Source organism: Rattus norvegicus, chromosome 1, assembly GCF_036323735.1.
Source record: "Rattus norvegicus strain BN/NHsdMcwi chromosome 1, GRCr8, whole genome shotgun sequence".
Taxonomy (NCBI): domain Eukaryota; kingdom Metazoa; phylum Chordata; class Mammalia; order Rodentia; family Muridae; genus Rattus; species Rattus norvegicus.
In genome coordinates this window covers 57,054,896-57,079,023 of record NC_086019.1, presented here as the reverse complement: position 1 = coordinate 57,079,023, position 24,128 = coordinate 57,054,896, and the positions used below count along the sequence as shown (strand labels likewise).

Genomic DNA, 24,128 nt, shown 5'->3' with positions numbered 1-24,128 from the left:
CCTGTAACAGTGGAGGCACTGAAATAGTGCAGGTTCTGTGACAGTGAAGGTCCTTTGAAAGTGGAGGCACTGCGATAGGGGAGGTCATTCTACCTACAGTGGAGATGCTGCACAATTGAAGATTTGGCTACAGCGGTGGTCCTGTGACAACTGAGGTCCTGCAAAATTGTAATTGCTGATCCAGGAGTATTCCTGTAAATGTAGAGATCCTGTGACAGTGAAGCTGCAGCATCATTAGAGGTCCTGCTTCAGTTGATGTCCTGAAACACTGTAGTTGCTTTGACCCTGGTAGTGCTACAACAGTGGAAGTTCTGGGACAGTGGAGGTTATAGGCTAGTGGAGGGCCTACCAACAGTGCTTATCCTGTGCCAATGCTGGTCCTACAAAAGTGTAGTTGCTGAGTCATTGGAGGTCCTGTGACAGTGGAGGTCCTGCAGCAATGGAGGTCCTGTGACAGTGGAGATTCTTCAACATCTCAGGCTCTGGGACAGTGGAGCTGGTTGATGTATGGACAGTGGAGGTTCTGCAATAGTGGAGGTGTTTAGACAATGGAGGGCCTGTAATAGCATTTTCTCAGTTCTGGATTTCTACTCATCCCAGAGGGGACTCACTATGACTGATATGTAGCCCACTCTACAGAACTGTGTCCTGCTGATCCCATCCCTTAACCTGGATTCAACTTCTCCCAAAACACAACACCTCCGACCAGGTGAAGACTGGTGGACTAAGGGCTCATGGAATCTTCCAGGGGATATCAGTCCTAGAATATGTGGTCATCAATCACATGTGATGCAGAAAAAATTCCTGTGTTTTCAAAAGTAATATCCCATTCCATTAAGACTCAAATCTAATAACCAGCAATGTCAACAAAATGTGAAAGTAGAATTGGTGCAACAGTGCAGATCCTGCTACGGTGTAGGTCCTGCAACAGTGGAGGTACTGCAACTGTAGAAGTCCAGCAACATTGGAGATCCTGCAATAATATGGGTCCTGAGACAGTGGAGATGAGGCTGGGACAGTGGAGGTGCTACAACAATGGAGGCACTCTAAGAGTGGGGGTCCTGCACCATGGAGGTCCTTCAAAAATGGAGGTACTTAAGACTGAGGTTGTCTGCAATAGTGGACATCCTAGGACAGTGGAGGTGCTGCAACAGTGGAGGTCCTGTGTTAGTTAAGGTACTGAGACAGTGGAGGACCATCAGCAATGGAGGTCCTGGGCCACTACAGGTCCTGCAAAACTCTACTAGCTATTCTGCAACTGTGGATATCTTTTAACAGTGGAGGTCATGCAACATTGGAGGTCCCTGAGACAGGAAATTGGTCCGATATTGGAGGTCCTGCAACAGTGTAGGTCCTGCGACAGTGAAGGAGTTGGGACAGTTAAGGTGATTGGACAGTGGAGATCCAGTGTCATTTGAGGTCCTGTGACATTAGAGGTCCAACAGTTATAGTGTAGGTCCTGAAACAGTAGAGATGAGTCTGCGAGAGTGGAGGTCCTGCAAAAATACGTGTGCTAAGACATGGGAGATCCTGCAACAGTGAATGTCCCGATACACTGGAGTTTCTGAGATAGTGGATGTGCTTGACCAGTGGAGGTTCTCCAAGAGTGGAGGTCCAAAGCAATGAAGGTCCTGTGACTGCATAAGTGCTGAGAGAGTGGCGATCCTGTGACAGAGAAGGTCCTGTGATAGTGGTGGCCCTGAAACAGTGTATGTGCTTCAACACTGGAGGTCCTGCAACAGTGAAGGTCCTGATACGGTGGATTTATCATGACATTGAAGAACCAGCAACTGTGGACTTTCTATGCCAGTTGACATTCTGCAAAATTCTAGATGCTGAGAGAATGGATGTGCTGCAACAGTGGAGGTCCTACAATAGTGGGGGTCCTTCAAGAAGGGAGGTGCTAAGACACTGGAAATCTTGCTAAAGTGGATGTCTTTTAAGAGTTGAGTTGCTACAAGAGTGAAAGTCCTGCAAAAATGTACATTCTATGCCAGGGGAGGTCCTGCAATTTGGAGGTCCTGAGAAAGTGGAGTTGCCCTGAGAGTGGAGGTTCTACCACAGATTAGGTCCTGTGACAGTGGCTGTCAAAGTCCTTGTAATGGAGAAATAATAATGCCAGCCAGTAATGACCATGGCAGTGATGATGATGGGTGACAACCCCAACATCACGTGGCTTCTTCAAATAATTGAGACCAAAACAATATTATATCTTGTCTTGGAGCTTGTTGAAGCTCAACAGTTTTACAAATACATCCAAAAGTATGGCTACCTAAAGCAGGACAAGTCAGTAAAATATATTGCAAATATTAGCAGTGATGAACTACTGCCCTGGGCACACAATATTTCACAGGGACCTGAAGCCAAATAGTATTTATCTTGGATATTAATGGAAAAAAACAAAATAATCGAATTTCGCCTTAGTATCCGAGTTGAACCAGGGCAAATGCTGAAGCACCACTGTGGTGCTTACACTTCTGTTGCCCCTGAACTCCTCTTTGTCAACGTTTATGATGGTCAACCATCATCATTATCTCTTAATCACAGTAAACCCCAGATATAGGCTGACAGTCACAAACCTCATAATGCAACCTTGCTTCAAATAATGGGAGGGTTTCCCAAATCCCTATGAGGAAATGATACCTCAGGCCACACCCTAGAATTGTGGAAGTGATGTAATATATTCAGTTCTAAGCCCAAGAAATAAAGATTCTTTAAATCAAAAAAAAATTATTAACGGATAATGGCGTCCAATGGCTTACTGAAAGGGCAGGCTATCCAGGTGCTGTCTTCACAACCAGGCTCCCTCATTGAGTCCAGTTAGGGCTCCATTCCCTACCCTTAAAGATTATGCTGCTTTCCCTCTAGGACTTCAGAGGAGTGGAAACCAAACCACCATTGGCACATTGAACTTGTCATTCCCCATGGCCTCGTTTATGCCTATGTCCATAACTCTAGTCATAGAAGATTCAGAAGAACCACTGGGACTGGCCTTTTCTTCAGGCCACTCCAGGTGACAGCACACTGGACAAAACATACATGGCAGGGTGTCTTCTGCCTTCAGTCAACAAGCAGCCTCAGGGAGAACGAAAGCAGCAATGAAACCACAGAAGACATCCTATTATCCCTCTGGGCCTCAGGAGAGGGCAAGACTGTCCCAAGCAGGAGCATGCTCAGATGATTTACAGGGTGGACCAAGAAATTAGGAATATCCAAATCAAGCAGTATTCCTGTGCTCAATCAAGCAAGAAAACTCTCCTGGGACAGCACAGTGTCTCTCCTGAGAAATAAAGGCTAGAGTACATCCAAAGAACAAGCAGCAGGCAGGCTCAGCGCAGGTACCTTTGTGCTTTGTCCTACCCAGTTTGTTCTGTGCTGGTTCCTCCTGTGTCTCTGGTTTCCATTTCTGCAAAATTGTTTCTGTTTCACCTATTCTAGCATTGTATGATTCTTACTCCACCCTAAGCCTTCTTTCAGTTCTGGATTTCTACCCTTCCCAGCAGGAACTCAACACAACTGATGTGTACCCCACACTAGAGTTATCCTTCTGACCGCATGCCTTCACCTGGACTTTAGCACTCCCAAAAGACAACAGAACCCACAAAGTGAGGCTTCGAAGGCTATCGGCTCATTGAGTTTTCTAGGCGCTACTGATCTAGCACATCTGGACATTAATCACAAGAGCTGAAGAAGAAATTCTTAACTTTTCAGAGGTAGCATCACATTTCATGAAGCCTCAACACTAACAACAAGCAATGCTTTCAAAAATGTGACAGTGGAGCTGGTGCAGCAGTGCAGATCCTCTGACAGTGTAGGTCCTGTAACAGTGGAGGCACTGAGATAGTGGAGTTACTTTCACATTGGAGGTCATGCAACATTGGAAGACCTGCACGAGTGGAAGTCACGATACAGTGGAGATTTGACTGCTGTAGTGGAGGTCAGGAGACAATGCACATGCTGCAAGAGTGGATGTTCTGCAACAGTGGAGGTCTTGGACAGTGGAGGCCCTGTGACAGTGAAGGTTCTACAACAGTGGCATTTCTGTGATAGTAGAGGTCTTTAGACAATGTAAGACCAGCAACAATGGAGATCCTGGGCCAGTAGAGGTCCTGCAAAAGTCTAGGTGGTGATAGAGTGGATGTCCTGAGACAGTGGAGGTCCATGACAGTGGAGGTCCTGCACCATTGGAGGTTCTGGAACATTGAGGTCCTGAGACAGTGCAGTTGCATAGACATTGGAGTTCCTGCCAACAGTGTAGGTCCTGTGAGAGTGGAGGTGCTAGGAGAATGAAGGTGATGGACAGTGTAACTTTTGTGTTCCTAAAATGATGGAGGTCCTGCAATAGTTGAGGTCTTGATACAGTGCAGTTCTTCCAACTTTGGAGGCCCTGCAACAGAATAGGTCTTGGGAAAGTGGAGGTTCTGGGACAGTAAAGGTGATGGGACAAAGGAGGTGCTGCATCACTTGAGGTCCTGGGACATTAGAGGTCCTGCAATATTAGAGGTCCTTAGAAAAGTAGAGGTCCTGAATGAGTGCATTTGCACTGACAGTGGAGGTCCAGCAACAGTGGACTTTCTCTGCCAATAGAGGTCCTGCCAAAGTGTAGCTGTTGAGAAAGTGGATATCCTACAACGTTGGAGGACGGGCATTAGTGAATGCCCTGAGACACTGGAGATCCTGAAATAGTTGGTTTGCTTGGACAGTGAAGGTACGACAAAAGTGGAGATCCTGCATCAGTGGAGGGGTTTGGATAAAATGGAGGTGCTGCCACACTATTGGTCCAGCAACAGTGAATATCATGAGACAATGCATTTTCAATGACAGTGGATCTCCAGCAACAGTGGGATTTCTGTGCCAGTAGAGGTCCTGCAAATTCTAGAAGCTGAGAGGGTCCATGTCCTGCAACGCTGTGGGTCCTGCAACAGTTGAGGTACTTCAACATTGTACGTCCAGCTACCATGGATATCCTGTCCTAGTAGAGGTCCTGAAAATTGGCCTTGCTGAGACAGTGCATTATCCTGTGAGAGTGGAGGTCCTATGACACTGGAGGGGATGGGACAGTGGAGGTCATGCCAAAATTGCGGTCCTTGTAATGGTTGAGTGGTTATGACAGTGGAAGTCTAGCAACAGTGGACATCTTGTGTCAGCAGAGGTCCTATAACATAAAGGTCCTAGGACAGTGGAGTTACTGAGACATTGGCGGTCCTGTGAGTATGGAAATTCTTTTAACAGTTGAGGTGCTGTGACACTGGAAGTACAGAAAATGTAAATGTCCTCTGATAGGAGAGCACCTGCAAATTGGAGCTGCTGAGAGAGGGGAGGTCCTGCAACAGTAGTGATCCTGAGACAGTAGAGATCCTGCAACAGTGGAGGGGCTGAGACCCTGGAGGTCATTTGACAGTGGACTTCTTTTAATTGTAGAGGTGCTATGACAAGGGGGTTCTGCAATGATAGAGGTCCTTGTTACAGTTGAGGTACTCCAACAGTGGAAGTTTAGGGACAGTAACGTCCAGTGCCCGTAAAGGTCTTGCAATTTGGAGGGTCTGAGACAGTGAAGTTGCCTGACCACAGACACCCTACCACAATATTGGTCCTTTGACTGTGGAGGTCTTGGGATAGTGCAGGTGTTGGGACAGTGGAAGTTCTGCTACAGGGGTTATCAAAGTGCATGCAAAGAAGAAGCAATGGTGCCAGCCAAACATGACCATGGGAAATATAATGAAGATTTTCATCCACCCCAACATCATCTTGCTTCTCCAATTGAGTCTGAGACAAGTCTAATAACTTATCATGAAACTGGTTGAAATTTTACAGCTTTACAAATACATTTGAAAGTCTTTCCCCTTAGAGGAGTACAGGGTCAAGGAAATATTTGGGTAAATATTAGCAGGCTTAATCTACGGCTATGGGCACTGTAAAAGTACACAGTGACCTGAAACCAGATTATATTCTGTTAGAGAAGAATGGAAAAGTCAAAATCATCAACTTTGGCCTTCAAGGCAAGTCAAACTTGGGCAAATGCTGAACTGGCAGCATGGTGCTTATCCTAATGGTGCACCTGATCTCTTCCTAGGAAAACGTTAGGATGTTCCAAAAACAAAATAAACCCAACATATGGACTTAGGAGTAGGGTTACATTTTGTCATACAAGAGCTGAGGAGACAGGTTGTGAGTGGTGTGTATCCGGCCCACTGTGGGGTGTCAGAAGAGGCAGCTTAGCCTCCTAATGACAGTGAATCACAGATATGGGCTAACAGTCACATAGGTGATGACACACCCATGCTCAATGAAGACTGTAAGTGGTTCCCAAATCCCTATGAGGAAATGATCCCTCTCATGCCAGACACTCCACTTGTGAAAGCAATGTAATATATTGGGTTTTGAGGCCAAGAGATTATAGATTCACTGTATCAGGGAAGGTACAACCAGAGCATGGCATCTTATTACTTAATGTAAGGGGAAGCTATTCACCGGCATGGCTGCATAACCCAGGCTCAGCAAGTTTGTCCAGTTAGGGCCCCATTCCCCACCCTTGCTGATGGCACTGATTTCCCTCTAGGACTAAAGAGGAATAGAAGTGAGTACACTGTAGACACATTGGTCTCATCTTCCAATGGTTAAGTGTCTGACTATGATCTTAAGCCTAGTCAAAGAGGAGGCAGAAGGGTCTGCCCTTCTTTTCAGGATACAGCCAATGCCACCCACACTGAATAAAGCATACATACATGCTGGAAGTGCCCTGTGTCTTCAATCAACAATCAACCACACTTAGAAGAGCAGTCGCAATGAGAACACAGAGGACAACCTACTTTCCTGCTGTTTCTCAGCAGAGAGGACTTTCCCCAGCTAGGGCCTTCCCAGAGGCTTTGAAGGAACGAACAAATTTCAATAGGGAATTCACTGATGAAGTTGTGTTGCTGCTTTCTTTCAAGAAACAAACTTTATATGGGGAGAAGAGAGTGTTCTCCCAGAAATGAGGCACAAGGCGATCGTCCAGAGAACATGCAGAAGGCACAACCCAGGTACATTTGTGCTTTGTCCATCCCAGTTTGCTCTGTGCTCATTCTTCCTCTGTCTCTGTTTTCCAGTTCCCCATAATTCTTACCTTCTTATATTCTCTAAATATTTTACGATTCTTCCTCTAACCCAAGCCTTCTCCCTCTTCTGGATTTCTTCCCAGCAGGGACTCAATATGACCGCTGTGTACCCCACTCTAGAGCGTGGTCTTGCTGACTGCATCACTTCACCTGAAGTTTATCATCCTCTGAAAACACCAGTTTCCACAAGGTGAGGTGGAGAGTGCTATGACCTCATGGAATCTTTCCATAAGTTACTGGTCCTAGCACATGTGGCATTAATCACAAGAGGCACAGAACAAATTCTTATGTTTGCGAAAGTAACATCACATTCCATTCAGCCTCAAATCTAATAACCAGTAATGCCTTTGTAAAAGTGCAATTAGAGTTGCTGCAACAGTGCAGATCCTGTGAAGAGGTAGGTCCTGCAACAGCAGAGGCACTGAAATTGTGCAGGTTCTGTGACAGTGAAGGTCCTTTGAAAGTGGAGGCACTGCGATAGGGGAGGTCATTCTACCTACAGTGGAGGTGCTGCAAAATTGAAGGTTCGGCTACAGTGGAGGTCCTGTGACAACTGAGGTCTAGCTATTGGAATTGATGATACAGGAGTATTCCTGTAACTGTAGAGATCACGTGACAGAGAAGTTGGAGCATCATTGGAGGTCCTGCTTCAGTTGATGTCCTGAAACAGTGTAGTTGCTGTGACCATGGTGGTGCTACAACAGTGGAAGTCCTGGGATAGAGCAGGTTATAAGACACTGGAGATCCTGCGACAGTTGTAGTGCTCCTACAGTGGAGGTCCTGTGACAGTGGAGGTCCTGCAGCAATGGGTGATCTGTGACAGTCGAGTTGATATATGGATAGTGGAGGCCCTACTATAGTAGAGGTGTTTCCACAGTGGATGTCCTGCAATCATAGTGTTGTTTGGACTGTGCAGTTCCTCAGACAATGGAGTTCTTGTGACACTGATGATCTTATGACATTGGACGTTGTAAGACACTTGAGCTCCGGCACAGTAGAAGTCCTGTGATAGTTGAGATACTGAGACACTTGAAGTCCTGTAACAGTGGAGTTGACACACAGACAATGGACTTCCTGAGGTAGTGGTGGTGCTTAAACAATGGATGTCCTGTGACTGAGGAGGTCTTGCGATATAGGAAGAACAACATATGCTGGCTGGACCACACAGTGCTTCCAGTAAATAGACCACCAACCAAGGGGTGTACAGGGATATGATGTGTGTGTGTGTGTGTGTATACATATATATATATATATATATATATTTATATATAAAATTTTCTCAAACACAGTTTAAATCTCTTAAGTGTGCTCTCAAATCTGCCCTAATTCACATAAATCAGTCAAAACTGTTGGCTTTGTAAATAGTTCTCTCTGGTCCCAATGTTTATATGCTGGTCACCCCAACAACATTATACTTGTCTACATGAGAGTCAAACAATGTGGGATCCTTGTACCAACTGGACCACGCAGACCCTGGGCTCACCTTCAGGTTCTCACATACATATACAAGCACACACACACACACACACACACACACACACACACACACACACACACACTCATGAGAGAGAGAGAGAGAGAGAGAGAGAGAGAGAGAGAGAGAGAGAGAGAGAGAGAGCGAGCACTTATCATCTATTTCTAAGGCATAATGTGTGCTCTTGGAGTTGAGCACTGGGACTTGCACATCTAAACAAGTGCTGTACACCTAGGAACATTTTCTGATTTGTAATTTCTCTTTTATATCCAGTTCCTTGGACATCTTCAAAAGCAAGTAGGGCATTGACATACCATGAAATCTTGGACGTAAAAGTAAATTTTAATACAAAGCTCACATGTCACTCACAGATGACTCTAATAGGAAGTACATTAAGTTCAGTATCATTCAATCTGAAACCCTCAATGTGTATACACCATTCTCACTGCCCTCACGAAATCTCATGTTTGGACCACTCTTCCTAGCTGGAGATACCTGTTTATCTCCCAGAATAAAAGGGAGGCTCCAGGCTCAAGTGGAACAGCAGATTCAAGGTGGGATTGTTGGGTGACATTACAGTGAACACCAGGGACTGCCCCTCAGAGACAGGAATTGGCCCTTTCATTCCTGCTGGGGGAGCAGTATCTAGATTGTCCTGCATGGGACAGAATCCTCTCATTCTAGCAGATATCCTGGGTGACAAAAGGAATGTGAGTAGATTATGAAATCAAACTACCACATTTCTTTCTGAGGCAGAGACATTTGAGAACCTTGGCCTAGGAGCTAACAGCTCCAGATAGCAAGGTGATGTCAGTGTGGGCCCTGTATTGACCTATGTATAGTTATTTATGTTAATCACCAAATATGTAAAACTTACAGCACTTAAGAGCAAAGTCTCCCAGGACGCTCAGCTAAAACTAATCAGTGAGTTTTTAAGAACACAAACAAGTAGGAAATTTAAATTCATGTGACTGCTAGAAGTAAAGCAAGATGCTCTTGGTAGATAAGGTGATAACCTCTGTGTAAGACCCCTAAAATCATACACAACTTAAGATGTGAAGTACTCAGCTAGCATGCTTAGTGCCATGAACCCAAGACAGAGCTTCTCTATGTCTCATCATCTCTGAAGCACAGTCCACAAACAGTTGCAACAAATCTTCTCTTCCTCCAAGTTCAAAGTTACCTTTACTCTTATTGTTTCCACAGTTAACTGAGCTCTCCTGGATACACAGGTTTGACTAACCGTCTCTGAACTTCTCCCACCCACGTACAGATGATACCTCCCTCTGCACATGAAGCCTGTTCCTCTCAGGCCTGCTGTTCTCCTTCCCAGATAGAACTGGACACCTTTCAAACCTACATTCTTAAGTCATCTATCAACATTGGGTACACGATAGGCACAAGTTGTCATTGAGTGCCAAATGACACTTTCCTACCTGACAATGAATAGGGTCCAGGGGTTCCAAACATGAAAACTGGCCAGATAAGGTCAGGTAACCTCCATACTATCTCCATGTAGAGAAGAAAATTGACACACCTTCTCAAGCAGACTTTCTCAGCTGTCTCAGACCACACAGCAGTCCTTTCTTGAGCTTCCTTACTTCCAGTGACTGATGAGAGTACATGAGAAGATGCTTGATTTCTAGAAGACCTGGACCCCATGAACCATAGCAGCAGCAGTTTGTGATCAAAAGTTATATCAGGAACTAAAAATACCTAATGTTCATGTGTTGATTTGAATATGCTGAGCCCAGGGAGTGGGACTATTTGCAGATGAGCCCTCATTGGATAGGTGTAGCCTTGATTGAGGAAGTGTGTCACTGTAGATGTGACCCTTATGTTCCTTGTCCTAGCTGCATGAAAATCAGTTTTCTAGTAGCAGCCTTCAGTTGAAGATGTAGAACTCCCAGCTCCTCCTGCAACATGTCTGCCTAGATGCTGCCATGCCCCTACCTTGATGATAATGAGCCAAACTTCTGAACTTGTAAGCCAAACCCAAATAAATGTTCTTCTTATAAGAGTTGCTTTGGTCATGGTGTCTGTTAATAGCAGGTAAACTCTAAGTAAGTCATTTTCTACCACAGATTACTAAGTTAGTTGAGTGATGTCTTCACCTGAGGAGACATGGCCTCTTATTAAGATGCTAATCTCCAAGCAATTTCAGGCTCTCTTCTGGTATAGGCATTGGCTATAATATTAGTCTTCCCAGTGTCTTTTTCTCTGTAAACTGTACATTTTGTATTTCTTTTTGCCCCATTTGCTATTTTTCATTGAAGAGTATAAGCACAGTATGACAGAGGCCATACTGGGCTCTCTTCAAATTTTCATCAAAGAAATTTGTTTATTACTTTTGAATTTAGCCTCAAGTAAGTTTTTAGGATGTGGGCAGAAAGGAAGCCACATTTTTGTAAAAGCCTCATAGGAATTATCCTAGACCAGTTACAAACATTTTTTTTCCTTCTGAATCCCCTTCTCCTGGGCTTCCACAGTCTGAATAGCTCTTGGCACTCCTGACTCCCAAGTTCTTGCCAGTGTAGCCCATTAAACTCATCTTAGAGCACTGGAATTCTTACACATTTCCCAAAACAAGAAACAAGTACAACCTGGCATCGTCAGGTGTCACACAGCAAGAGTCCACTCCATTAAGTCACCTTCTGCATTAGTTACATTTGCATTTCTGTGACAGAAATGCCATGAGCACAGCAAACTATAAAACAAGTAGGACATTAGTGATTCTATTTCAGAGAACGTGTGTTAGCAGAGGTTAAGTTCCATGACTACAGGGCATGGTGGAAGGAGGAGGAGGCTGAGGTATGACATCTAGAATCACAAGTACAAAGCAGATGGTGCATTGGGAGTGGTGCAAAAGCACTAAAACCTCAAAGCCCAGCCCCGCTGACATTCTTTCTCCAGCAAGGGCACACCTCCTGAATCTTCCCAAACAGAGTCACCAACTGGGAAAGGAGTACTCAAATGCCCGAGACAGTGGAGGATAGCTCATGCAAAATGTCATGGTGATTCAGGAATTCGAATCAGTAACAGAGAGAACCTTCACTCTGGGTCTTTGTGTGTTGCTGCAGAGCCAGCAAGCTGCTCTCCCTCCTCTTTCACATAAGATGTGGATTAAGTAAAAATTTAAACAAGCATCTCCATGGAAAATCAACAGCCCTGTTAATCTGGTCACACTTACAGTATAGGTCTAGAGGTATTGGACACTGAAATCACAGAAGGATCCAACCCAAACTCAAACCCTTTAGTCTTCAGGAATAAAAATACCACAGAAGGCAAAAGGGGCAAGGACATGAAGCAAACACTCATTCACTCAGCAGATGAAATTACACCTAGTCCTAACCCACAGACCTACTTCTTAAACAGCGTACATTCTGCTGGTACCTATTCAACATGATCCTAAATGCTGCAGTCAGAACAAATGGTTTCTTACTTTGTTGAGTATGACTTAAAAACACTAAAGTCCTCTGAAGGAAGTGAATGGAATCTTCTCAGAGCCTAGGGAGGTCTGCTAAGGGAGTACAAAATAACAAAACAACACAAACCAATTACCCCACCAGGAAGTAGAAACCGGTCTGATGTCAGTTGCCAATTCCTCAGGGTTTAAGAGAAGCCTGCAGACTGGAAGGACTGAGGAAGTTGAGGTTAAAGTACAGTTACACTGAAAGTTCACTTTAGGAATGAGAACGGTAGCAATTGGACAGTGCTCTGTGTGTGTGTGTGTGTGTGTGTGTGTGTGTGTGTGTGTGTGTGTGTGTTCCATGCATGTGTTTCTGTGTGAGTGTGGTTGGGTTGTTGTTGTTGTGTGGTTAATTTGAGACAGAGTGTCACCACAAACTGAAGGTGTCCTAAAACTCACCCTGTACACAAGGGTGGTTTTGAAGTAACGAGACCTGCTCTCTCCTGAAAGGGGGGATTAATGATGTGTAGCACAAGCTATGTGTGAATGTAAATTTCAAAATCTGAAGATTTTAGAAATCTCATTTGGCTTGCTTTAACAATGCTGGTGATTACAGAAATACATGGTATACTGAGGACAGAACAGAATATACAGTGTGAGCTTTTGAGATTGTTCAGAGGTGAAAGGAATAGCTGATGATCTGAGTTTAGTTCCAGAGGCACTGTTAATATTCAAAAACAAATATAGTCAATTTTTATCATTTGTAAAATCATTAAAGGCATCCAGTCAGAGATTAAACTATTTTTGGTGTTGTGATGCTACACAATCATAAGACTGATTCCTGTGGAACAGGCTGGTGGAGCAGACAGTAATCAACAGGACATCAGAAAACCTTCAGAGCAGGAACTAGAGAGATCGCTCAGGGTTTGAGAGCACTGGCTGCCTTTGCAGAGGACCTTCACTTATTTTCAACACTTCCAAGTCAGCTCACAGTCATGTGCAACTCAAGATCTAGAATATCTTACCCTCTTCGGGTTTTATGGGCACTACATAATACACACAGTGCACATATACTCATGTACACCCTTGTTGGACAACCATAATCCAACCACAGAAGGGAGAGACCTTGCCACACTCAAGCTTGCCATTTTGAAGGAGGAAGCCTTCTTGTTAAAAGCACTGGAGAACAGCAGGCACAAGGACACCTGACTCACACATTCCACCCGAGATCTTGAAATGGAAGCCACACATAACTCTGGCCTTCTCACTGAAGAGAGGTCATCCTTGGGTAAGGATCTTTCATCTGATCCTGTTTTCCTCTTGGATCCCATTACAGAAAAGCATTTGTGTTTGTCTAAGTCTGCACAGATTCCCAACACCCTTCCTAGTCATGTCTGACAAATCCATATGGAAACCACTGTGTAACTGGAGTCCTAGTCTATAGCATCTCTCTCCTTCATGCTATCCTCCTTTTATAATGCATATTTGATAGGGAAAATATATTCTTTGTGTACTTACAAATCCCACATTGTTTACATGTGGCTAATGTTTCTTCCTCAGCATGTTTGCCTGGAGACAAGGCTGGATGCAGGTATCCTGGAGATAGGGCAAGATTCAGGTGCTGTGGTAGCCATAGGATAGGAGCCATCACAGCTGTAGCTCAGTGTATGGCATGCATTAACAAAGAAGACTCTGTCAGTCCCAAGGGCAGCTACATCCACAGGGGCCTAAGGAGAGAGACCTGATTGCTACTGTTGATGTTGCATTTCCTCTTTGTTCTGTTTTACATGGAATTGCCCATACACAACAAACTTCCTAGGATATCTGACAGCCACACACAGATGCACATCCAGGTAAAACACAAAAGCAAGTGAAATAAAAATAAATAATTTTAAAGTAGTATATAAGAGAAAAAGACTGGTGTTTATAAAAGAGAAACTTACCCTCAAAAACTATTTACGGTCCTGAAACCTATTTCTCATAGGCAGAGGAAAATAGGCATGGAATTCTTTCTCTCTACACTTCTCAGTGTGTTCTGAGCTACTCTAGCTTCACAGGTATTGGGTGAAAAGTTGACGATCTTAGTAAGATTAGCATCATGTTGCACGTCAGCTGTCTTCAGTCCCTCCTGAATTCCATGTTTTCAGCTGAGGATCTCTTGCAGGGGGTTCTGTATCCTGAGTTGTTGTCTTGGTCTGTGGAACTTCATTTACTACTACTACTACTACTACTACTACTACTACTACTACTACTACTACAACTCCACACACATACACACACACACACACACACACTCACACACACACACACACACACACACACACACACACACACACACACACGTACCAGTTTAAGACAAGACAGACTGTGTGTCTGCAGGGGATTCAATGCCTTCTAGAATCAGGACCTGAAAAAAGAGCACTATACTTCAAAACAAAAGTCCAAGGAAAGGAAACAACTGGAGTTTCAGTGGAGGTTGTGTCAGAAGAGCCTGTGAGGAGATGAAGGGCACACTGAACACCCAGCCACACTGGAAATGTCTGCATCTGAACTGTGCAGCATCCCACTCGGAGTGCAGCGTGCTGTGGGGTGTCTGAGAAACCATATCTGATGACCTGGGTTTGCACTTATTGAGACCAAGTATTTGGGGGTTGGAGGTGACTACTATATCTATACATCAATTAAAATTAATGTGGGTGAATCATGGTGCATAAACAGTACAACACAGCTGTCCAGGACCAGCTGTTGGATGTATCATTAAAGCATTATTCCTTAAATACTTCTGAGCTCGAGGAAGAAAGATTTAGGATTAATCTCTGTTCCACTACTGGATGACACACTAAGTGGCAATCTCACTGGAGGGGACCAGCCGTCAAAGGAAAGCCGCAGTCCTTTCCATCTTTTACAACTACAGTAGTCTCCGCAAAGCTAACACTCACATGTGTCTCATCAGTCAATCAGTCTACAGGACAGAGATTACCTATGCGGATCTCAGGGTCAGAATAGCATTTTCTGTTTCCAGTTCAACTACCTTTTTTTTCTTTAACCTGCAACCCAGGATCCAAAAGAAAAATGGACCAACACAGCATGTACATGCCCACATGAAATACCATGATTGAACAGAGTGCAAGAAATGGTAGAAACAGTCTCAGCAAGGAGAAAGTCAACTGTCAGGTTGTGAAGAGTCCTTCACATACTGCAGAGGCAAGACAAGTCAGCCTCAGCAAGGCCTGGCCGGCTACACACACACACCCCATGGCTCTGAGCCCATCAGCTCCAGACCTGAGGACTACCAGGGATGCAAGCTGTACACTCGAGACTCTTTTATCTTTTGGTCAGGAAGGTGCCATGGAAAGTAGCTGGGAAGCAGAGTTTACAGAGAAAGCCATAGAAACAGTTCAGCCTTAAAAATCAAAATCGGATCCCTTCAAAGCCAGGTGTGTGTGTGTGTGTGTGTGTGTGTGTGTGTGTGTGTGTGTGTGTGTGTGTGTGTGTGTGTAGGTGCTCATAAGACGTAGGTAGGCTTGGAAAATCAAGGAGAGGAAGGATTCATTGAGAAGCTGAGATGGTGGGGAATGAAGGGTGGATGTTGGAAGGAAGCTAGAGCATGGTAGGATTTTAATAGCCAAAGAAGTGAAATTCGTATTTAATGCCCTTAAGACAACTGGTCCAGGTGCAGTGTTCCTGGTGGTGGCTCAGTGTTCCAGCTGTGGATTCAGGGAACTCAGAACATCATGATGAAAATAATCTCTCAGACTACAGAGTCAAATTCCTGCTGGTGCTCCAGTCTCATCAGAGAAGAAATTAAGTCCCTCCTCCTATGGATCCTCTCATTTTTGTCATTCTCGCCTGCAGGAGATTCAGTCCTTCCTTTGAGGGGGCTACTCATACCTGCAGGTGATTTAGACCCTCTTGAAGGGAATTCTGTCTCCACATTGGGATGCGGACCCTGCTGTTAGGGAATTAACTCTCTAAATCTTCCCACAGAGTATGTGTGACTACATGGAGACAGCATTATCTGCACTTCTAAACTCTGATTGGTAAAGAGAGCCCATGGTGTGAGTTTGAAAACCTCTGAGTTATACACTGTCAATTTCTAAATGTGTTCACTTGATTATGAAAATCTCTGTAATATGTTGATGAAGTTTATTATTTTCTAGATTTCAAAAATAATAGAAGCTATAGTTAAAAGTTTAGTATGTGTTTGGTCAAAGTAATTTGAAAATACTTTTGATTTTTTTAAACATGCTGTATGACATAGAAATTTTACCTTAATTTTGTGCTGTTTACTGATAGGCTACAGAACTGCTTCATTTCTGCTAACAGATCTTATATTCATTGGTCTTGTATAACTCACTATTCAGTGCTAAATTTTAGCAGATTCCTTAGGGTCTCTTCTATTTATTGGATTCCATCTACAAGTCGACTGCCTTTTTCTTCCTTACTTTCCTTTTGTTCAGTTTCCCTCCATAAATGACGGATTTATACCATGAGAACAATTTTGGACAGCAGTACCAGAAAGACCTGGGACACAAACATTTACAAAGTCTGGTCCAATTAGAATGGGGCTCTGTGAGAAATTTCTGTCAGGTTTGCCCTGACCCTATGAGTCTCTCTTGAGTGCTTTAGGTTGGACAAGATACACCCCAATTCATATGGTGAAGGATGAAGTCCCTGACACTAAGCAGGTGACACTTAAAGACAGTGCCTTCAAGGTCATCGATTCAAGGAAGCCTGAAAAGTGGGCTCTGTTGTAATGTCTTTGGGGTCCTTATGAAGGGAACCCTAGAGCCACAGACATTAGAAGGGTACAGAGAGAGAACACAGGACATCAAGAGGAATCTGCTACCTACAAACTGAGGAGAACTGGAGCCAACTCTTGGACCCAAGACTTCCAATCTCAAGCCCACAGAAACCTCTGCTCAAATGTGGAGACAGCCCACAAAGATTATTACAGTGTGCATTCTTGGTGTGCCCTGGAGTCTGAAATTGATGCTACAAGCCCAGCTGTATCTTGGGATGGATGGAAATCCTAAGATTAGTCTCTCAAGGTGAGGTAAAGTGGTCCTGAGTTAGTGCTAAGGTACAGTCCCAGGATGAAGCTTCTGGGTAGCTTCTGGAGCTTGAAGCAGGCAGGGTTGTGCTCTCCTTAAGGACCTGAGCACTTGTTGCTGGAACAGAGATTTCTTCCTTCAATGTACACTTAGGCAAATTTGCAAAGATCCAAAATGCTGCCTGCGGCTCTCACCAGTTTCCTTGGAGCATGCCCACAGACTTCCTTGTCTGCTAGTTGGAAGTCAAGCCTTGACTTCTAAGGGGCTGCTCAGTAAGCATCTGACTTCTCTGGTCAGCAAGCACTACCTGCTAAAATCTCACTTTTAAGAGGCAGATCAGATCATCTTCTCTCTGGGTAAGGTCACAGTATAGTCTTTTTTGTTTGTTTGTTTGTTTGTTTGTATGGTTGGTTGGTTTTTTAATTTTTTATTAGATATATTTCTTTACTTACATTTCAAATGTTTTTCCCCTTCCCAGTATCCTGTCCATAAGCCTTAGGTGGGGCTGATTTCATATCAGGTAAGGTCCAGACTCTCTACTTGGCAGCCATTACCACACATGGTGTTTATATTTTTGTTCACTTTATCCATTTATTTATTCTGCTGTGTGCTCTACGAGGGCAAAGAGTAGGGTTACATAATTTTTGGTATTAGTAGCTGTACTCCCAAATCCTGCTCAGTATGGAGTCTGTGAATGTTCAGCATAGCTGAGGGAGGTGCCAAGTCAGGGGACCTAGATGTGCTGATGCTGCAAATGCAAGGTCAGAGAGGACCCAAGTGGGAGTTTGAGGAAGGAGCCATAAAGACAGTTGGGAGCAAACAGGTCAACTTCCCTAAGATTCTGAAAATTTGATCTCCATCCCAAGGGAACTCAAGACTCAGAAAACAGTGCTACGATGACAACCCCAGTTCTCTTATTTTTTCCACGTCCCTTAGAGCATGGAGAGATGGTTTCAAACTCCCTGGGCTCCCTTCATACTCACTGGCATTTGATGCTGAAACTGCCACTAACTCTGTTCTGGAAATCCCCTCAGGGCATAGCTAAGTCTGTAGGGGGAGGGGCAGTGGGTATTGTTCATTGGCCACTCATAAGCAAAAGCTGTATGCCTACCCACAGAAGTTTTCCTGGGTAGATTACCTGCTCATTGAATATGGGACTTTGCTTCTGCCTTCTCAAGAAAAACAGAGTCCCCACAGTGCTTGTAGAGTACAAATCAATTTACTGTGGCATTGAATACTCGTATCACCTGGAGACCTAACTTTCCCAGCCAACTTGCGATCCTGCCTCCTGAGCCTTCCGATGGAGGAGACTCTTCCCCATGCCCTCTACTATCTCAAGAGAGCCTACCTAACAGATAATGTCTTATAGGGTCCTTCAATCAACCTGCACAGGTTCTGTGTTCATTTCTCACAGTGTTAACAGTTACACACACATATGGTTTCTCGTCTGATCCCCTAACCTGTCATGTATGTGACTGCCTGGGATCACAGGGTGAGCAGATGGCAGTACTATCTGTATACTGCTAAAAATGATTAAGCAACCTCAAGACTGGCACTTACCTCCCAATGCCTTGAGTGAATAAGTTGAAAAATTTTGTAAATAAACATAATCACCCGGCACTTTAGGAGATGAACATTTCTTCTGCCAAGTCAATCAACCAACCTATTCTGCTTTAATTGTATCATAAATTCATGAGTATATGTGTTTCTGAAAACACTTTATTACCTGGGAATGGACAGAGGAAGACTCATGTAGGATTTGGCAGAAAATGAAGTGGTACAGAGACCAGGGAAAACAGTAGGTCAGAGCCACAAATCCCACACAGGACAGGGTGCATAAGAAGACATGGTCCTCGATGAGTACCAAATCTAGTTTCTAATGGATATCTCCACAGATTTAAAAAACCTGTAAATTAAAATATCGAAATACAAACTCTAATTCTAATATATAAATTCTGCTCTTCCAAAAATGTTCCCCCCAAATTCCTTAAACCCTCAAACATGCCTTCCCTTTCTTAAAGTTCCTTTGCATTTTTTACAGGACACTGCGGAGTGTCACAGTTTACCATATAACAGTAGTCACAGTCATTCCCTGTTCATCTGAACTTTACATCCTTTGAGTAACAACCGCCTCACTCCCTCCTTGTATTTCACCCATCCCCTGAGATTTGGATGCTGTCCTGCTGCCCTGCTCAAGCAAAGTATGCATGAGAGTGAGGGGACACAACATCTCACTGACCCTTCAGCCTGCTGGAACTGATCAGTGTACCTTGTGCCATGATAATAAAGCATACCTTCATTCCATCAGTACTGAGTGGCCACTTACATTTCAAACATGAACGACCAGAAGACCTTTAAGGCAATGGGCTTATCAGTGAATATGTTTGGGGAGTCCAGGCATTAGCATGGGGCAGTGAAAGGAGACATTTCCCCACAGTAATGTATGCTATTCAATGTGCTCTTACAACACATATTCACATCTGACCTCACTGCCCAGGGATGGCCAAGTCTATTTCACTACAGGTCTCACAAACACACATGCAGATTTTTCAGATGCTTGCAGGTTCTTGAGTGCATCTGTCTTCCCACGCACTAGGGATAGCAGGTACCTGCTCTTCTTTGGGAGGTATTGTTATGCCACCAAAGGCTGCCCATGTGCTGCAGAAACAAGGAGAATGCACTTCCTAGGCAAGACAAGTGTGCAAATCCTTCATCAGCTCTCTGGGACATTCTATTCTCTTACAGAGGAAAAAGCAAAGACACACTTTCAAATAGGAAACTCGATAAATGTAAAAAAAAATACTTATGCTTGTATTTCAACACTTGATCGTATAGCTTGTATTAAAAAGAATTTTTGGGTTGAAAATGCTTCTGTTTTATTTGAAAGTGTGCATATTTCACTGATGCACAGATTTCTATGGATCAGAAAAATCTTCTGAACCCACATTAGGGATTCTGAAAATAGAAAATGTGATGAAATCATAAAATCCCCTTTCACATAAAATAAGCAAACTGAGGTCTTTTTCCATAAATCACCTAAGGAATGACAGTGCAAAATTCAGGAATTAAAATTAAATAACTCTATTATGCTGAGAAAGAGTTGCAGACTCGACTGACACAAGTGTTCTTCTAGCACTTAAGTCACAGGAGGTACAGCAACACACTTCTTCCTTTCCTGACAGTGTATCTACATCTCTTTACTAAATTTACATCTTTTCAGATAGCTATGTTTGACGGCCACCTATGAGCTCCCACTCTTCTCAGACATCTTTGCTCCTACCTGCAAGAATGCTGTGTAATGCTGTGAGAGTCCTAGAGTCTTTGGAACCTCTGAAGAATTAGTTAACTCTCTAACAGAACTGTCACCTATAATGTCCACCAACGATTAGTGTAATGTTGATTTGAATTGATAAAAATAAAATCCCTAGCATCAAATCTGAAACCTTTCTTTAGAATTTTTGAAATTAAATCATGAACTAGATATTCAATCTCAAATATTTACATCAGATCTGAAGGCTCACATTGTTGAAGAATGATGTGTTGTGTGCCTTACATAAAAACCTCCTTCTAGCCACCTCATGCAAATTGAAGAACATACAGGCAACATTTCACCTGCCCTAAGAGACCATTCTCCTGCAGACAGGGTCCACATGACACAAGAATGCCCTAGGCTGAGAGGCTTGTATCCTGCAGACAGGGACCACTATGACACAGTAGTGGTCTGGAATTCTCAGCTATCACTGTCTGGTAAACAAATGGAGTTTGGAGAAAGAATGGAAAGGTAATTTCTAGGCTTACTGCCCTTGGAATGACAAAGGAGAAGATAGGATAGAGGAAACACCCTGTCATCTTTACAGCCCTTCATTCTGCCCTCTGGGTCCAAGACTGACAAAGCTAAAAAGAACAGATAACTCCTACATTTGATAAACACCATCAGCAAAGTTTATGGATACAAGTTTAACTAAAAAAAATCAGTAGGACTCTTTTAAACAAACAATGAAGGGACTGACAAATTAGGGAAACACTACTATTTACAATAGCAACAAATAATATAACAAAAAGGCCTCAGTGCAATTATAAGAAAAGGAAAGATCTGTATGACAAAAAATTTAATCTCCGATTAAAGCAATTGAAGAAGATATCATAAGAAAGGTCATGGACAGGTAGGATTAATAATTTGAAAACTACCATCTTACTAAAACCAATCTAAATTGTGAAGGCAATACCTGTCAAAGCTGAAAACAAGTCTTTACACACCTTAAAAGAGCAATTCTCAACTTCAAGTGAAATATTTAACAAACACAGGGAGCTAAAACTTTCCTGAACAATAAAAGAATTTCAGGAGGAATCACCATCTCTGATTTACTGCTGTTCTACAGAGCTATAGTAATACAACTATATGGTATTGGTATAGGAACAGACAGATTGATCAATAAAATGAAATCCAAGACCCTGAAATAAACCCACACAACTATGGATGCTTATTGTCAAGAAAGGAGGCAAAATCATATGACAAAAATAAGAAAGCATCTTCAACAGGTGGTGCTGGTCTAATTGGATACAGGCATAAAGAAGAATGCAATGACCCTAATGTATAAAGCTCTGCAAAACTCAAGTCCAATTGCATCAAAGACCTCAACATAAAACCTTATCCGTCAAACCTGATACAAGAGAAATTGGAAAATAGGCTTGAGCACATTGGTACAGGAGACAACTTCCCGAACAGAACCCCAGTGGTGCTCAGATATTGAGATCCACAATAAACGAAACTTGAAACTGAAAAGCTTCTGTAAGGAAAAGAACACACTTGATAGGAGAAATGGCAGACTACAGGTTGGAAAAGGATCTTCACCAAGCCTATATCTCACAAAAGACTAATATCCAAATTACATAAATAACAAGTTAAACTACAAGAAACCAGATATCCTAATCTAATAATGGGGTGCAAAGCTAAATTCATCAGCGGAACTTCGAAGGGCCAAGAGACACTTGAAGAACTGTTCACCATCCTTGGTCATCAGGTATATCCAAATCAAAAGCACCCTGTGATTCCAACTTACATGAATCAGAATGACTAAAATAAAAATCTCAAGTGACATCCAGCACATGCTGGTGAGGATGTGGAAAAAAGGGAATACTCCTCCATTGCTGCTTGGATTGCAAACTTGTATATCCACTTTCAAAATCATATTGGCAGTTTCTCAGAAAAGTGGGAATCGTTTTACCACTGGACTTAGCAAAACAACCCCTGGACATATACGCAAAAGATGCCCCACCATCCCACAAGGATGCTTGATGAACTTTGTTCATACTGGTTTTATCTGTCATAGCCAAGAACTAAAAAAAGCCTAAATACCCCTCAACTGAAAAATGGATACAGAAAATATGGTATATATCTATACAAAGGAATACTCTTCAGCTATTAAAAATAAATACATTATGAACTTTTTAGGCAAATGGATGAACTTTAGAATGTTATCCTGAGTGAGGAAACCCAGAACCACAGAAAAACGTATGGTGTGTACTCACTTATAGGTGGACATTATCATACAGTGTAAGATAACAGATAGATAGACAAGAAGAAAGAAGGAGGGCCTAAATGAGGAGGTGTGAATCTCACTCAGAGGGAAAAGAAAATAGTCCTCAGAAGGATGAAGTGATGGAACAGGTTAAGAGAAGAGGCAGGAAAGGAGACGGAAATAGTGATCAGGTCAAGGGAGAGGGGTTTGGGAGAGGGATGGGAGTGGGAATACAAATTTTCTGGGCAGGAGGGAGCAGGGATCTCTGGTGACTTGCTGGATGGCTGGTAAGGGAGAGCATAGGGGGAGTCTACGGGGGTGACCCTAGGTTAGAATCCTACCAGAGCAAGAGACAGAAATGGCTACCTCTTGTTGCAAGAAAGAACTTCTAGACGAGGAAGTGGACATCAATGCACTCACAGCACCAACTTAAAATCTATCTTGCTAATGAATGTGCAGGGATAAAGATATAGCAGAGATTGAGGGAACAACCAATCAATGACTGCCCCAAAGTGAGATTCATCTATGTGACAGAGATAACATCTGACAGTATTTATGATACTCTGATATACTTGTGGACAGAAAAGAAACATACTTGTCTCTGAAGAGGCTTCATCCACAAGCTGAAACCCACAGCCAAACATCAGATGGAGCTTGGGAAGTCTTGTGGAAGAGTGAGGGAGAATTGTGAGCAAACTAGAGGGGTCAAAAACACTACAAGAAGTTCCCTACAGTCAGATACTTTGGACCATGTATACTAGAGCATGTGCAACCAACTCCAGAGCCTGGTGTAGCTATCTGCAGTTGGTCTCCATGTGGGTCATCTGACAAGTAGATCCAGGACTGTCTCAGTCTTTGTTGCCTGCCATTGGATCTCTTCCCCATACCTGGACTGCCTGATTGTAAATCTGTGGGGCAGAATGTGCTCGGTCCACCTGGGACTAGATGTCCCAGGGTGGTGTGGTACCCAGGGAGTATCCCCATCTCCAAAGAGAAGGGAGAGTATTGTTAGAAAGGATTTGTATGGTGGGACTGGGAAGGGAAGAGGGAGAGTAGCTGGGATCAGGATGTAACCTGAATAAAGAATACCTTGTTGAAAGTAAAAAAGTTACCTTGGAAATGGGAAAGATTGATAAATGGTTAAGAGCACTGAATGCTCTTCCAGGGGTCTTGAGTTCAAATCCCAGCAACCACATGGCAGCTCACAAATATCTCTAATTAGATCTGATGACCTCTCTGTTGTTTCTAAAGACAACTACCCTGTCCTTATATATAAGAAATGAATGAATGAATGAATGAATGAATGAATGAATAAATTTTATCTGGTCTTAGTTTTTGGGCAATGAATAAAATGTCCTGAGATTAAATTGAAACCCATGTCATGGACTGCATGGATCTTTCAGGTCTGCAGGAAACATCTCAAGAAAGAACAAGAGAGGCTGGAAAAGGATGGGGAGGGGTCTGATCCCTGCAGCTCCTCAGTGTCCACTAGCACAGCACTTGCCCTTGGGAGATGATATCTTTCACTCTTCCAGACTGTTGCACCAATCAGAATTACGTGCTCTGTGGATGAAC

General features: G+C 43.3%; 1 protein-coding gene across 2 annotated transcripts in view; it reads right to left on the bottom strand.

Annotated features, from left to right (window-relative positions):
* The window catches only part of LOC102551311 (afadin-like), a 101,931-nt gene that overhangs the window by 49,766 nt on the left and 28,037 nt on the right, over positions 1 to 24,128 (bottom strand). For both annotated transcript variants that reach the window (XR_010059340.1, XR_010059341.1), the window contains exon 6: positions 1 to 24,128. This exon is cut by the window's left edge and continues 21,718 nt beyond it. The gene's annotated coding sequence lies outside the window, so the exon portion shown is untranslated.